A 14,676-nucleotide genomic window follows, 5' to 3' on the forward strand; every position below is an offset into this window, starting at 1 on the left:
ACTGCTTTAAGAGATTTATGTGGGGCTACTGCTGCTGTATTTGGGGGGGATGGGGCCGGTTATGTAAACATGAATCCCAGCATAAATAAATATTTTAAGCTGCCGTAGAAGTGACATTCACCAGTTGGCATTTATCAAATGCATCAGAAGTTAACAGTTTTCTGAGATTTCCACTTTGACACATGCCATTTTAAAACAAATCACTGCAGCCCACTGGGTCAAAGGCAGCGTCTGAGCATTTGTCCGGTTGTTGTCTGCAGAAGCTCTTTAGGCATAGACTGAGGTGAAAAGTGCCTCGGAGTGAGTGCCAAGCCTCTCATGCCTGCAGACAGCAGACTGATGCATAACACCTTTAACAGGCCTGGTTTTTGCTCTACCAGGAGCTTAGTTTTCCAGATGGAGTTGAAGAGATTTGTGTGTGTTTTTGGTGTGTGTGTGTGTGTGTGTTTGTATGTATGTGTGTGTGTGCATGTGTGAGTGTGTGTATTTGTTAAAAGGACAAGTGTAAAGGGGGTTTCTCTTTGTGTGACATGGCCAATGGATTCCATACCCATTGAAGAGTGACAGCCGATGTTGCATACAGTAGTATGACAATATTGGTTTATGATTACATTATAATATCAGATTTGAATGACCACAAGGGACGCAGACAAAATCCCAACTCTGTCTTACATTCCTGTGTTTGTGTTTTAGTGTGCATATTTTGCATGTGGTTGACTCCTAATGATCCTTAAAGGCTGAGCACTCGCAGTCATCTTGGGGTTTATATCCCAGACCTTTTCTGAGCTGAAACGCAGAGGCTGCAATCTTGGCGTGTCTCTCTCTCCCGGAGACTGAGGAGCCAGCAGACATCGGTGTCAAAGGGTCTGGCTCCTGCGCTGTAAAGGAGACGTCTGCTAAGTGGCTCCGAGACCGAGGGGAGATCACATGAACTTTTGGAATCTCAAGCTTGCCACTCGTTTTTTCCCCCCTCACCGCTATCCCCTGGCTGGCATTCCAGTGCCGAGTCCCCTAAACCTGCCACCCCAGCTACCTCCTTTGCGCCGAGTCCCAATTTAACTCTTCTATTCCAGGGCAGGGTTGCCCGTCTCCAGGCGATTTGGCTCTGTTGTGTATTCAGGTGCTCCTAGATTTTTCTTGACATCTGTTTTTTGTTGTGAATGACCTCACGTGACCTCTGTGCTAACCAGGTGAAGGATCCCAATAAGAACAAATCTCTGTTTCGTGTCTTTGACGCTCTTTCTGGTCTGGCTTTCACACATGAGAAACAACCTATTTTTTGTTTGTTTCTCATCAACAACTCATTTTGTGGATAAAATCCTCTACTGTGACTTAAAACACAATTCAAAGAAGCCATTTTTTCCCCTCTTTTCTCTCTAAACTCTAACTATATTGTAAGGTGCTAGCCACTCTGCCAGGATCAACACTGTGCGCTAATGCTATTCAAATGAAAGAGGAGCTGAGGCTTTGCCCGCTGTGCTGGGGGAGTATGCAGTTTCACGTTTGGACAGTGCTCCTTTCTCAGACCATGAAACACTGTCTTCAGTCCAGACTTAGGGACCCTCGGAAGCAAGCTGGCGTGGAAGAAGCCCGGAGGACTGCCTTAATAGATGTGCTGTTCCTTTTTTTGGCCGTGCTTTTGGTTCTTACCTTGTTGTATTGATGGCTGGCCTCTCCCTTTGACGGGTCAGGTGAAACCTGGGACTTAAAGGTTTTCTTTTCCTGCAATTTTTTAAGTAGTGTCAGTAAGTGCAGCAAAACTGGTTTTGCTCCTTTGCAGTACATGTATTAAGAGAGAAACAGAACGTAAGTTGAGAGCGGTTCAAGGTTTTTCTTTCACTCCTTTTGAATACTCTGTGTCCAAGTACGCCACTCCCCTCCTCCTCCTGTTTCTCCTCCCCCTCTCCCTCCTCTCTCTCCTCTCCCTGACAGAGGGTTGAGGGAGGGGCCTTGCGATTACGCCAGAGGCAGGCGGCACTAGCTGTGCGTGTCAGCTACTCACTCACACACACATACACACTACACACGCTCACACTCACTCACTCAGACTCGCATGCAAGTGCGCTGATGCTGACAGAGACACACACACAGAGAGAGAGAGAGAGAGAGAGAGAGATTGTGTGAGAGAGAGAGAGAAAGAGAGAGAGGGAGGGAAGGAAAGCAGACTTTGCACTGGACTACAGGACCGTAGAGCCTTGTTGCAGACACGCTGGATAAAGCTGCCGTTCAGCCGTGCACTCAAACTTCAAGGGATTTCATTTCAGCTCGTGTCCTCTCTCTGATTCTCCAGGGGGGACTCAGAAAGGAGGGGCTTTTCATTTCCCCCCCCCCCACAAGTGAAGATTACTTTGACAGCAAAAAAAGACGCTGGTGAACAGATAGTAAGTGAACCTTCTCTTTTGTATTTCTTTCTTTCTATCTTTCTTTCTTTCACTCATATGTTCATTAAGAACGCTAAGTGTCCAAGCTGTTAATCATTGATGTGACTCTCCGCTTGGATCTGGTTACATGGAGAGATGTAGGGGTTTACTGGCTTGTCACCCTGCTGTTATTACCTGGTGTGTGTTTTTAAAAGGGGGGTGGGGATGGGGGTGGTGGCTGATGAGAGCGGGAGTTTGTTGTTGCTGTTTGCTCTTTGAGAGGAGAGGAGAGGGGGGTAGTAGTAGTGGGTGTAAGATGACATGAGGCAGCCCCTCTTCTGTTTTAGAGCTTATCGTTAGGGTGATAGCAGGGCAGGGGAATCACACCAGTGCAGCCCATCCTGCTGTTTGTGTGTGTGTGTGTGTGTGTGTGTGTGTGTGTGTGTGTGTTTGTGTGTGTGTGTGTGTGTGTGTGTGTGTGTGTGTGTGTGTGTGTGTGTGTGTGTGTGTGTGTGTGTGTGTGTGTGTGTGTGTGTGTGTCTGTGTGTGTGTGTGTGTGTGTGTGTGTGTGTGTGTGTGTGCTCCATGTTTGTGTTTCAGATGACTGTGAGTTACCACTGTATTGTGAAAAAAGCCGAAATTTAAGCGTGTGTGTGGGTGTGTGTTAAAGGATGGGAAAATGGCACTTATGAATGTATGTGTGTGTGAGTGTGTGTGCGTATCTGTTTTAAAGAGATGGTTCACAGAAAAGGTTAGTGGTGGCTGCTATGGTGTGCCCCTGTGGGTGTGTGTTGGTGGGGTTCTTGCTCCAGGGGACAGGATTGGAAGTGGCAGGCAGTGCTCTCACACACACTAACAGCACGGGACCTCTCCGTGAACTGAAGCTGCTGCGGCCAGCGTGGCCTCGGAAAGAGAGAAAAAAAGGAAAGAAAGGGAGGAGAGAGGAAAATAGGAGACCTGTCTCTAGTTTTCCTGAGTTTTCAGTGTGGTTGTGGCAGTTGATACTGTGTGTGTGTGTGTGTGTGTGTGTGTGTGTGTGTGTGTGTGTGTGTGTGTGTGTGTGTGTGTGTGTGTGTGTGTGTGTGTGTGTGTGTGTGTGTGTGTGTGTGTGTGTGTGTGTGTGTGTTGTGTGTGTCTGGATGAGGGGGAAGGTTAATGGGAGAAGTTGTCATTTGATGGCACAGCCGGCAGATTTCACAGAGGTGTGTGTGTGTGTGTGTGTTTGTGTGTGTGTGTGTGTGTGTGTGTGTGTGTGTGTGTTTGTGCATGTGTATGTGTGTGTGTATGTGTGTGTGTGTGTGTGTGTGTGTGTGTGTGTGTGTGTGTGTGTGTGTGTGTGTGTGTGTGTGTGTCTGTGTGAAGTCAGGACATCTTGAGGCCAGCAGCTGCAGGTGTGAGTTTGTGAAAGTCGAGCTTCTCCGTTCTGCTCTGGCTATCAGTCAGGCGGTGATTGATGGCCATCGATGCGTGGCGGCCGTCCACACACATCAGCACCGGAGCAGAAACTACAGAGATGCCGGAGGACTGACACAAGCCTGACTTCTTCCACCACGCTGACAACTCTTAGTGTCTGCTCAGCCAACTATAAACAGGATGCAAAAACTAACACACTGTTCTTAAATGTTACCACTGTTGCTGCTACTGCTCTTGCTACATCCAGGAAATGCTGAAGGCAGTATTTCTCTAGGATTTTGTTTTAGTGCAATTCTGGACACCCCCCCTTAAGACAGTCATCTTATGACTCACTCACTCTTCTCTACCAACCACTTACCTCAAGTTTATTTACATGTCATGGGGAAAGAATCAGTCAGTGGCAAACGCTCTCAGTGTAATGAAAACCGGATGGAGTCAAGAGTATGAGGTTTCTATACGCCCGGCCAGTTTTATTTTAGCCAGTGGATTGATTGCCCTGTTGGTGTGCCAGTGGACAGCTGGACAGGAGAGATAACCATCCGTCCCCTTCGCCCCGGAGCATGTAGCCAAATTACCCACAGCAGAGATCAACCTCAACCACATGACAAAAGAAAAGGGAGAGAACTCACCCAGACCGATTTATCTAAACCAAACGTAAACACACCTATTTTCTTTTAGTGTTTTCCATCTGGGGTGGAATCTGTTTTGTGAAGTCCTGTGAAGGTGATGCTTCAGGGTGGGGTGGGGGATTGGTGATGGTGTGTGTGTGTGTTGGGGGGGGGGGTTGTTCAGCTTGTGCCGCCGGCCGTGCCCCCCGTGTTTTTCTTTGGTCTGATCCATAAAGACAACAACTGGCAGGAGCGTTCTGGGCACCGGACCCTCGACAATGAGCCGCTTGTGTGATGCTGTCAGAAAGCGTTTGGCTGGTTGGTAAAAGACGGTGCCTGTTAAATCAATAACTCACATGTGGGTCCACTAGCTGCCCCCTCACACATACACAGCCCCACAACACACACACACACACAAACCTATAATTAGACATATATGCACTCATTTACTAAATTAGTATCATGGAAAAATATTATTCTTCCAGAAGAGGGGTTGACAGTTTCTTTGTGCACACACATACACACACTCATACAGCAGATAGAGTGCTTTGAAATGTCCAAAGCCAAAAGGTTGCAGACGGGGCAAAAGAGAAGAGAAACAGACACACACTGCTTCTGTGTAATTCAGTCTTCATTGAGCTGGTGCAGTCAGCAAACTGGTAGAGATTATGGGGCAGGGGAAGAAAGAACAAGGGAAAGAGAGAGGAAGAGAAAGAAAGAGAGAGAAAGGGAGCTCTATCCGAGGGGAGGGATAGAGTGTGTTGTGTGCACTGCGCAAGCCTCCCCTTGCGCGGCCTCTCTCCCTACCACATGTTTCCCATCACAGACCCCATATCCCAGGGGTGTTTTTTCAGCATTAGGCTGATTCCTCTTCTTTGGCTGACTTGTGTCCTCTCTCTAACTCTCTCGCTCTCTCTTGTTCATTGAAGCAGGTAGAGAGAGACAGTGTGTGTGTGTGTGTGTAAAAGTAATATGTTCGAATTTAGGTCATCCTATTGGATCTAATCATAAAAAACATGGAATGTAAATAAGCTTTTGACTTCTTCCAGGCAAAGGTTTTACTCAGCATGGCAAGGTTTATGCTGCTGGCCTACGCACCTACAGCGTGCACAGTACACAAAGCCACTCGACGGAGATTCACATCTCTATCACAGCAAACATTCACGAGCAACAGAACTATTTCAGTGCTTGGGAGGGATGTTTGGGTCTTTAAGGACCTGAGATTCAGACCCTGTGCTTTTTTTGTTGAGCCTGCATGTTTAATTGGCTTGTAACGCTGTGAATTGGATGCTCACTATAAAATCCTCCCTCGCCTGTGATGCGACTGGCACCAAACCAGGCCCACATGAGCACTGCTAATAGGGTAACAGACAGATACACACAGAGCCGTAGCCGTGCAGCGGCCTAGCCTACCTTGACCCTTTACCCAGATAGCAGCTTGATCTGGACCTTATTGTCAGGTCTAGACCCAGTCCAGGCCCAGATCTGGCCCAGATCAAGTTTCGAGTCAGCTGCTGCTCTTCAGCGGGACGGTCACTCTTCCAGAGGCGCTGCTCTGCTCCGAGTCGGTGGTGGGAAGCCTCGGCCAGCATGCGTTACTCGCAACGTCAGCAGAGCGTGTTTTGTGTTTTCCCCCCTCTTAGTGTGTCCCTGTACATAGTGGCATGATGTGGGAACTGACCGTGCAGCTGGACGCTTGCCAGGCCTCTTGTGTTTGCCCAGTCGTCCCAGAGACCTTCAGAGCTGCCTTTCTAACCCCTATGAGAGCGGAGGGGGGAGAGGGAGAGGGAGAGGGAGGTGCTGGTGGTAGTAGTGTTTGGGGGAGGAGATCTGCAGAGACCAAAAATGGCCACAGGGTTCACACACTCACTGGGAATTTTAATTGTACGTTATACGGGATGAAATAGTGGGCCGAGGGTTTTGGCCGTGCGTCAGCGTTTCTTGCGTGGCCGTGTGGGAACTGGCGTTCCATCTCACGAAGCATCAAGGGAGCGCTGTCCATCACTGCTGAGTTCGCACCTGTCCCCTTTTGCGTGTACGTGTTACATGCATTATACAGGTCTATTTTAAACAGGCGTGGGGTCGGGAATGTGGAGTTCTATGAGTCTCACACCAGTGTAGCTATGGGGGGGCGGGGTTTGAGTTGAGTGGGTGGAGGTTGAGTGTGAGTTTGCATGGGTGCGGGAGTGCGTGCGTGTGTTTTATGTGTGCGTGCACACACATGATTTTGTGATATGCAAGTGTGACATACTATAACTGCGTGAAGCTCTGGCTTGGTGAGGTTATTCAGTAGGGATTAAATGTGTCTGTGCATATATGTGTGTGTACGTTTACATCATATACCTTCTGCATGTGTGAGAGACTGGTGTGTGTGTGTGTGTGTGTGTGTGTGTGTGTGTGTGTGTGTGTGTGTGTGTGTGTGTGTGTGTGTGTGTGTGTGTGTGTGTGTGTGTGTGTGTGTGTGTGTGTGTGTGTGTGTCTATGAATGGGCGTGTGCTAGGGTGTTTTTTGGGCTGTCAATGTGCACCTCCTATGCTGACATTAGCTCTGGCTTGATTAACGGTCCGGCTTGGGTACCTCCCCCTCACCCCAAAAGCCAGTGATTTGATATCTCTGAGCAGGTCATGCACTCTGTTCCACTCCTGGCCCTTCTGACCCTCCTAGACAGTCCTCTGACAGATCTCTCTGCTGGATACCCGCCGCCTCTCCAGCACGCTTAGAACATATTTTTCATCTTTGTCATTTCTTTTACAACAGCACGTGTGATATGATCTCTCAGAGCAGGCGTTCCTGATTTTTTCATTGCAGTAATATAGTGTGATTTAAAGCGTCTATAACCTTGAGAGAGTTTTTGAGGAGAGGAGAGGAGAGGAGAATGATGGTCATGTGTCTCTCCTGCAGATAGAGGGGAGAGCAGGGGAGGAGGGATGCCTGGGATGCCTCTGACTTGTTTTACTCGTAGCAGGAATCCACAAACAGGGCAGTGTGTTCTCTCACTGTCCCTCCCTCCCTCTCTGTCTCTCTCTCTCTTTCTCTCTCTCATCTCTCCCTCTCTCTACATCCCTCCCTTTTGGCTGCAGTGTGCCACTGACAGGGGCATGTGGAGAGAACCTGCTCTGCTCTCTGTCTTCTCCCCCCTGCCACAGGCAAGTCTGATGCACACCAGAGCTGTACCATTTTATAAGGCTAGCTCCAGTCAAGTACTTGCCAGCTCTGTCTTTCTTATGGTAATGCAGACAGGCCCTTAGTGACGGCTTAGCACCCGACTTCTACTGACCCACATAGCAGTGCCCTGACTAGAAAACTATTTCCCCCTCCCCTCCCCCCATAAACTAACGCAGAAGTGTTTTACAGCACTGTGTGTCTTTTAACAGCCATTGTGATATACTGTCTTGCCTGCCTACGGCACACAGTGCCCTGGCTGGTCGGTACACATTTAGCAGGGTGAGTGGTGGCATTAAGTCACCCGGAACAATGGCTCTGAAGCGGGCATGGGCTAAAAGCCTCATGCGCTAAAACCGTAACATGGGGGGCATGCAGGGGCAAGAGTTCTGTGGAGAGGGAGAGAGCCTTGGTGGTGCAACCTGAATAATTTATGCAAGTGATTCAGAGATGCGACGCATTTAGAAGTCAGAGAGAGAGAGAGAGAGAGAAATCTTGTGTATGACTCCTCTTTTTTGTATTCTATTTCATACCTCTCTCTCTCTCTCTCTCCCTCTCTCTGAGTACCTCTTTTAAGAGATACAGAGTGGGAGAGAGATACGTCTCTTTAGAGAGGGAGAGAGATAGATACTTGTCTTGAGAGATGGAGAGAGTGAGAGAGGAAGAAAAGAGGAAGAGAGAGAGAGAGAGAGAGAGGGAAACTGACATGCCAGTCCTGCGTTCTGGTGTTTTGTATGAGCAGACAGGAGCTGCAGATCACTGGCTGGCCTCTCATCCGTCTGGCAGCTCTCCACTGCGGTGCAGGGCCAGTCTCACAGACCCTCACTGATAGCAGCTCTCTGCCCCAGCTGGCCCATTAGACATCTGCCCAGACAAGGCTGCTTCTTTGCATTCAGAGCGCTCGCCGTTGCTGTGGCTGCCGCCACTGCAACTGGTGTTGCTGTTTTTGTATTCACGTTTTTTTTTTAAAGACTTTTTTCTGTGTCCATTCACAGCGAGCATTCGACCTGCGGCTGGGAACTTCGGAGTGACGGGATGGGCCCCAAGGTCACGCTGATTGAGGTTGTGAGACAGCTGGGCCAATTTTTTGACCGGTTTCAATCAAACACAATTACCCTCTCTCAATTAGCTGACAATTAGGGGTAAAATGGGGCCTCCTAATTGCTAGTGCTTCACACAGCATGCACTGTAAATAGATGGTATTTCACAGCCTTTTCAAACATGAAAAATTATCTATATCATTATTCCTTCCACAACATCACTCAGACAAAACAGAGCAGTGGATGATAAGCTACTATTGAACTGCTTGAGATCAAAGAAGCCACTGCAGAGTTATATTTCAGACAAACAGAGCCAATCTGTCTTTCGTGTGCAGGTGAAAACAGAGATAGATTTTGTTATCTTTTATTCACTAAGGTAGAGGAACCTTCACTGCTGTAAGCTGTGGCCTTATTTAAGTGTCTTAAGACTAAATAAACCTCCTGCTGCCCATTTTGTGACCTTACTTGGCAATAATGTTGTCTGCCTGGCAGATTAGGCTATACATCAGTGTGATAAGGAAACCAGGTCATTATGGCTATGGTGAGCATTATCTCCACTGCATATCCGAAATTACGTCGGGAATACTACATGATGATTCCAGACGCATTTAACAGTCAACCCCTCACTGTCCCGAAGATCACTTCCAGATCTCCCTGTGGGTTTGGCATGAGGCTGCACCCTCACCATCGCCTCCCTAGTCATGCAGGCCTGGGTTGGTAAAGTGGGTGAAAGAAGAGCTTAGTCAAAGGTAAAGTGATGTGGGCTGCTGCGGTCACGCTCCTACACACCACTTCACTCCCATCTTTCCATGACATCAGCTTGTGCCCCCATGAGGCAACATCCCATTGGCCCAGGGCACAGCATGTACACGATTGGATCTCTACAGAAAGATAACCCACAGCACTGCCAAGCTGATGAAATCTTGGGGATCTTTACACAAAGGGCCTTGAGGACTTCAAGGATCCTTTTGAGGTCCCTCCCGGCCTCAAGCTAGTAAATAACACGTTGAGCTGATCACGTCAGACACTAGCGTAGTGAGTGAATCTGTGGCTACTAGTGCATTTTCTAAAATTTAAAAGAAGAAATTTCATGAATGAACTCGATGGTGAGTGTATCTTCCCTTTTTTCGGCTGCACCAAGCGACTGCCGGCGATGGATTTCGCACACCAGGAATACTGCTGTGCAGCTGGACTGTGTGTGTGTGTGTGTGTGTGTGTGTGTGTGTGTTTGTGTGACTGAGAGTTTAACCGGAGGCTGGCCTACATACACCTGCAGCCAAGAACCCAGAGCTGGCATTCAATACTGCACAAATCCCTCTGTGAAGCCTGGTTAAATAGAGCAGTCAGTCAGTCAGTCATTTAGTTAAGCCACCTTAAAGGATCAATCCGAGCACTTCCTCTGCACAGAAGTGTTCACGAGACTGGAAGAAAGAACTACGAAATGAGGAACATGGCCAATAAGAACTGTTTGTTTTACAAGTCATGCATATTTGTAAGATATTTTGATTAGCACTCACCATTTCTTCATCAAAAAACACCCAGAAGGGAAACTCTGCAACTCTGGAAACTCTCAAAGTTTGCCATGGTCATCATGGTGCCCCATGAAAAACAGTCAAGTTGAGTGAAACAGCTTAAGCGTTTTTTGATTGACAGTGTCCATCTTGCCTTGATGGATGATTGTCCAGACGGCCTTCACAGGTCAAAGCTCGTTGTCTGAGCTGACGGGCAGCCTTCAGAGGAATTTACCCCAAATATCTGAATTGCAAAGGATTTCCAAAGGATCACAGGGATGGTTGAGATGCCGCTGTCGTGGCGACTCCTGTGACCGTGGGCCCAGGAATGACCAGCATTCTTTTTAGCCCCCTAATGGGAGGTCACCCACCAAAGAGCTTTGGAGTGATGGGGATTCAGGGGGGTCAGAGAGCATCGGTGTGAGGGGTTCCAGTCTGGTGTGGTAATTACCACACACATCTTAAGATATGTCACATATATCTTTTTCCATGATTGTATGTGTGTGTTTGTGAGAGCGAGAGAGAGGGAGTGCTTGTTTGTGTCAAAGGTGCGTCAGGGAAGCACATACATCGGCAAATACGGGGAGATGGTCAATACATTTAGAATAAGAGATGTCCCCCTTTTTGCATAGTGAATTCGAAAGATATTTTTAGCAAAATGTGATGTCTGAGATTCAATCTGTGTGCTGTAATGGGTATTTTGAATTGTGCCCGAAACAGCTTTGAGAGCATTTCATTACATATGCTGCCAAAAGACATGGCTCTTATCATTCAGAGCTCAGACTGACTGACTGCTGTGGCAGAGAAGCCACTCTCAAACTCTAACGCCTCTTTTCTCTAGCTCAGCTTCTCAAGATTACTCTGCATTTACATGACATTGCATGCAGCTGGCATCCAGGAAACAGCTGGGGAGTTTGTATCTCTTCATTCTTGACATTCACTCACAAAAGTTTAGATCAGACTAGAAACTAGAAATGAGTTTGCCACTGATTAGGTTTTTTTCCCCTCTAATGTTGAGATCCAAGTGCCAGCCAATATTGATCACACTTCATATATTACAATGGAGAAATTTCCGGTGGTGGTTATTTGACATTTGGTTTTGAGACAAAGCGAGTGATAAGAAAAGCCAATGTAGGCTAGAACATGCCACAAACGCCTGCTCATATCTCCACTCTGGCCAACAACAAGTTTGCAAGTTGCTTTTCTCCGCACGTGGCTTGCAGCCCTGCTTCATAGCTGATTTGTAGCTCATCTGGAGTTCTTGATGAGATGTGAGAGGGAACACACGCATAGCCCAGTCCTTGCGAGAGCATGGCCAGACCCATTCCATTGTCAGCTATTGTTTGGGTAGTACTTCTTCATTTTGAGCATCCCCCAGATCAATGGCATCATTTGCATCCTATCCCCTCCATCTCAATGTTATATCTATTGATTTGTTTGCATTTGCTTATGTGTGTGTGTGTTACTATACAGCATGTAGCCTGTGGCAGCATTGCTGTAGACAGCAGGGAGCAGCCTAGCCAGGCATATTTTTTTTTTGTCATGGGCAAGCACAGCGAGTTGACAGACAGAGCTGTGGAATGGGGCTGCGGTCTCCGGGATGCACTCGATGATAGACATTAGTGGGAGCAGAGGCGTGGACCCACGTCAGTGACGGATGTGGCCTAGAGGTGATGAGCTCTCCTTGGCTCCTCAGTCGGCATGCCCGCCCCTGCAGATACGCCAATCCTGAGCGAACTGGAGAAAGCAGAGATGGTGCAGCAGCAAAACGCTCCATCACTGAGAGCGACAGCCGTCCATCAGTGAGGAGGCCAAGGGAGAAGAGGTGGAGGTGTCCTCAGCAACCCCGGGGTGAAGGAAGGGATATTGATGGGCCTGAGGAGGGGAGCAGGCATGCCAGCGGCCCTGTCGCGGGCAGCACTCTATGGGCTTTGCTCCGGTGATGAATGGGTCTGAGCCAGCCTCCACGCACATTAAGTGGCTGTCTGTGCTGCTGGGAGCCTCAGGAATCCAGAGTCTTCCCTCCTCCCTCTGTGGACATCAACGGCAAATGGCCACACGTCTTTGTTTAAGGCCATCGGAGAACACGCACCGTGTCTAATTATGTTGAGACCGAGTAGGCGAGCGGAAAAAAAGGGAGATATGAACGCATTCCGACAAGGTGAAGAGTCATGATGCAAAACAGGATCCATTGTTTGGGTGACGTTTGCCCTGGTGATGTGACCAGGGGACCAAAATCTCAGTACGTCAATACTGATTATGTGCAGGGGCTAGGTGAAAGCTGCTGTCAGCCATTCTCAAGACACGGATCAAGAATTCAATACAGGGAGTAGACTCAAGTCAATATGCTGAAAAAACAGTCGTCTAACCTTTTCCAAGCACTGGCAATGCTTCCACACGCCTTTCTTGTGGTGGAAATTCTGACCTAACAATGTATAGATATTAGGCACGTTGACCTGACCTTTTCTGGAAAGGCGAACTCTGTTGTATTCCCCTCAACAAAGAATCAATCCATTACCACACTGTCAGCAAGTTTGGCATAACAGGAACTAGGAGCTAAGTCAGATTCTCAGACCGTACTTGCCTTATCAGCACTTAGGGTATCAGGGCCAAATATTGCCCCTACAGTAAATACATAAAGTGAGATGGTGAGATAATCCAAACAATTGGAAACATTTAGCGCAAGAGTGAGCGGGCGGTGAAACAGTCCATGACCTAGTTTTTCAGCTGAGGCTACTTTTCCAGCTTTTCACCTGTGTGCTATGCAGTAATGTCACGATCGCTCGCTGAAGAAGCTGAGACTAATTTCTTCAGCAGGCTTGAGGAGGGAGGGATGTGGAGGGGGAGGGGGGGGGGGGGCGGAGCAGAGGAAATCTGTGGAATTTGCACAGCAGCACATTTTAGTGTCTGCTTTTAAAAGCTTGCAGACACCTTCAAAGAGATCGCTGAGCTCGGAGCAGCTCAGTTTATTTATTTTATTTTTTAATTTAAAATTTGGGAAAGGATTGGCAGTGTTGATTATCCATTTGGGAAAAATAACTCTTTATAGCACTGACCTCAGCTTTCACTGGAAGACCAGCTGTTCCAGAGAAGCCATGGAACTGCTGAGAAACTCGCAGCGCTGTTTAGATGACTCTGTGCCACTGTGGCCTCCCACAGACAAACAATAACAATCTGTTCTTGTTCCGTAGGTGAGAACGCACAGTCTCTGCTTAAACATGACACACTTTGGAGGGCTGGATGGGAATAAATCCTGGCTTGTTTAAGTCAGCCATTCTTGCACTGCCAACTTCTAGCCTCAGATAAGAGCTGGTGGCGGAACACATTTGGCTCAGACCTGGCACCGACTCCCATGGTTGCCATTGCGAGAGCACATACCTCCTCCTCCTGTATCTCACGTGATGGGGACACAATGGAGAGGGGAAGCCAGCGAGGCCCACTGATCCCGCAGTCTGAGCCCTGCGCTGAGTGCCCAGCTCATTAACACACATGAGCCCTAATTCACCATTACACCGGCTAGGAAGGAGAAGAGGAGGGGGAAAAAACTGCACCAAGGGCAAGTCAATATTAGAGTGTGAAGGGCTGGGCCAACGTCCTTCCCTTCCAATCCAGTCCCACTGTGCACTTATCTCCAGTCCCAGTGCTGCGTTTAAAGAGCGTCTCACATGGTAATTGCTTGAACAGTTTCTGGAGCAGCTTGGGGTGCTTTGCGTGGCAGGGAGTGCTTAATACCCCCCCTCCCCATTCCCCACTCCGAGGGAAGCCTCGACTACAGAAACAGCTGCTGATGACAGACAGAGCTTTCCGGAGATAAGGGATGGAGTCCGATTTGGCCCGTTGTTTTATCAGCATGTCTGATTTGGTGAAGCAAGAACACTAAAGTGGTTTAAGGTTTATACTTTTGGCCACGCCGTGCTGTTGTCGAGCTAATTTGCATTTCCATTCCAAGTTGAACAACGCAAAACTGCGGCGCACTCATTTTGAATCCTCTCTTGAGCCGGGCCAAACTTTTATCTCCGTTATCTTTGACTAAAGAGAGAAGTACTGGTCTGGGAACTTAGCAGGTTGGTTTCTTTTTAGACTAAAGTAAATGTATGGTCTATAAATCTTTTTAGACTAAACCTAAATACGTGTATGGCAACTGGGGTATACTGGGCGTTTTGGAGTTTTTTGCCTCCACATTTATCACTTACTTAAAGACACACCCTGAAGTGAGTAGACCCTGATGCATGGAAATGCAAATCCATGGCTGATGGGCTAAACTGAGCAAAGGACAAAATCCGTATGGAAAACTGGCATAACTGACCAAGATGGTTTGCTAAAGCCTAAGGCTTTATGGCTTGTTCATATTTTGTCATTCAGTCTGCTGGGTCCTATGAGGATAGACACACCCTGAATAAGGTCTCTGAGTGGGAAAGAAGAGGAGGCCAGCTGTTTGTTTTTCCTTCAAGTGGTTGGATTAGGTGGATACCAGAGACCGGAATATGATACACACTATTTACAAGCAGATATTTCTGTTTGGAAAGTGTAAGCCGAATGTCCACTCCCTCAGATGAATGGGCCATGGGTTCAGCTTAGACGT

General features: G+C 47.9%; 1 protein-coding gene across 1 annotated transcript in view; it reads left to right on the forward strand.

Moving 5' to 3' along the window:
• The first annotated feature begins 2,290 nt into the window (after nt 1-2,290).
• Nucleotides 2,291-14,676, forward strand: part of sema4ba (sema domain, immunoglobulin domain (Ig), transmembrane domain (TM) and short cytoplasmic domain, (semaphorin) 4Ba) — a 52,919-nt gene continuing 40,533 nt past the window's right edge. Inside the window, exon 1 of the mRNA XM_080842043.1 lies at nt 2,291-2,381. The gene's annotated coding sequence lies outside the window, so the exon portion shown is untranslated. The remainder of the gene's footprint in view (nt 2,382-14,676) is intronic.

The sequence above is a fragment of the Sprattus sprattus genome (genome assembly GCF_963457725.1).
Source record: "Sprattus sprattus genome assembly, chromosome: 7".
NCBI lineage: Eukaryota > Metazoa > Chordata > Actinopteri > Clupeiformes > Clupeidae > Sprattus > Sprattus sprattus.